Source organism: Papio anubis, chromosome 2 (assembly GCF_008728515.1).
Source record: "Papio anubis isolate 15944 chromosome 2, Panubis1.0, whole genome shotgun sequence".
Lineage (NCBI taxonomy): Eukaryota > Metazoa > Chordata > Mammalia > Primates > Cercopithecidae > Papio > Papio anubis.
This window is the reverse complement of record NC_044977.1, coordinates 6,086,577-6,088,769: the sequence shown is the minus strand read 5'-3', so window position 1 is coordinate 6,088,769 and position 2,193 is coordinate 6,086,577. Positions and strand designations below refer to the sequence as shown.

The following is a 2,193-nucleotide window of genomic DNA, read 5'->3' as shown; positions in this document are numbered from 1 at the left end:
CTTAATTAAGCCTCTCTTTTAACAGAGGTGGCCCGGTTCTCATCCCCCAGCCTCTTATTCCTATCTCCTGTGTGGAGAGTTCTCTTTGAAGTCATGCAGGAGAGATGTGCAGGCATGAAGGAGATGAGAACAGAGCCAAGGGCGCTTGTAACGAACTTTTGATGGAAAAGAAGTTTAGATTAATTCAGCTATTCTAGCTACCCTCTATTTAGAATTCTTATAAGAGGAGATACTAAATTACAGAAAGATAATGAGTCCGATTTTATGTTAGCGCTGAAAGTCCTGCCCTCCAAATGCATTTGCAAACATCCTGTGGATTCCTAAAGATTTAGAACCCTGCAAATTTCCAATTTTATAGGACTTATTTATTTTGTATTATGCCAGGACTCTTTATGTTTATTTCTTATAATTGCCTTGAAGTTCACAGCTGGAACTTGACATGTTAAAAGGCACCTATTTGTCTGAATTCCTCTCCTTGAATTGATTCTTGGAAGGAAGTCCATGATCATTTGTAACTATGCATATTATCCATAACTACAATTTTGGAAATAGATGTTGATCATTTGAGAAAGCGTTTTCTAACTGCTCACAATACAGAGACAATTTCAATAGTAGAATTGAATCTGATGTTACTATACAGTGGCTGCCAAATAATTCATTTTAATTTCTTATCTCTGGTTATCTCAGTCATTTCCCAGAAAATTATTTTCTTAGATTGCTTATTTAAAGGTTTACAAAAAAGAGGCAGCAAATATATACAACGTAAGTAACTTAATGGTCATAAGTTTCATAATTAGAGTAACTTTTTCTTCACTGTATTCTTGTTCAGACATGCTGAATCTTTTTTTTTGGGACATTAAATTTCATAGATTGGCTCATGTTGTGTTATTGCAAATACCATTTTGATATTTTCATGCACTGCAGACAGGATATAGAGGTAAAGTAAGTGCCATATTGCATACTTGATTTCCAATTTACCTGAACCTATTAAAAGAACTGTTGAGAGTCATTTTTTGTAATCCTTATATTGTTTTCCAGGTCACAGATACTCTACTCAGCAGTGAAATTGTCCTTACTAGTTTCTACAAGATACTGATTACATTTCTTGTGATATTTTAATAGGTTTCTCCTCAGAAGAGCTAAAGTTCAGGTTTTTGGAAATTTTTACGGAGAAACAGTTTATGTATTTCTAGCATGGGTTTTCAGTGATTCCTAATAAGCACTGCTCAAGAGGGACTTCCGATTTTCCTCTTTTTGCTAAGTTACTGTCTGTATTATTTAATTACATTTGTGTCTATTAGATTATGCGTCAAAGCATCAGACCTCTTCAGCTTTTTATTATTCCATCATTCCAGCCTCTTTCTTTTTCTTTTTCTTTTTTTTTTTTGGCTGTAAGTTTATTCAATGCAAAATAATCCTCTTCAATTTTACTGAGGTGGCTGACCACATCCACGACCAAATCCGCCTCTAAACTGGAATTCGGTTGCTGACCCAGCCCCAGCCTCGGCTTTCTTGTCAGCACCAGGTGGCACAGCACTCCGTCTGTAGGTATCTCTGTCAGCTTCCCCTCTTGTGAGTCTCGCAGGTCGCTCACCCTCCAGACCTTTAGGCCGAGGCCTGCCAGTCTCTGGACGGCTACGGCGTAGGGTGGCAGGCACAATCTCCGGGGGCAGATGAAGGTAATCGCGGAGGTACTGGATACCCTCATTGGTAAGGTACCAGTAGAAATGTCTCCAGGCAAACTGTTCCTTCACGTAGCCTCGGGACTTGAGAGACTGCATGGCCTTCATGACATGAAGGTTGGGCACATTCTTGTCTGCCAGCTCCGGGTGCTTAGTATGTGGACATCCTTCTTGGCCACCATGACTCCCTCCTTAAAAAGGAGTTCGTAAATGGCAATCCGGTTTTTCTTAGGCATCAACATCTCGGCGGCTGCAGGGTCCGGGGCCGGGGCTGGAAAGCCAGCCTCTTTCTTATACTCAATCAAAAGTAAAGTCACAACAATTCATGAGATTTTACTAGTCAAAGCCAATTACTTCCTAATGGTACCTGCCAAACACAACCTGGGGCCTACATTTTCCCACTAAAAATAATACAAGTAAAATAAACTATTATGGTAAACAAGATCCCTTGTTTGAATCCACATTAGATGATAACCCTTTGCCAGCGGTTAGGAAACTGGCATACCTGATT

General features: G+C 39.5%; 1 pseudogene across 1 annotated transcript; it reads right to left on the bottom strand.

Annotated features, from left to right (window-relative positions):
• Positions 1 to 1,375: 1,375 nt before the first annotated feature.
• On the bottom strand, positions 1,376 to 1,939 carry LOC101026494 (annotated as a pseudogene). The gene has a single exon (XR_642148.4). The product of XR_642148.4 is annotated as a 40S ribosomal protein S10 pseudogene (transcript).
• Between the last annotated feature and the right edge of the window lie 254 nt (positions 1,940 to 2,193).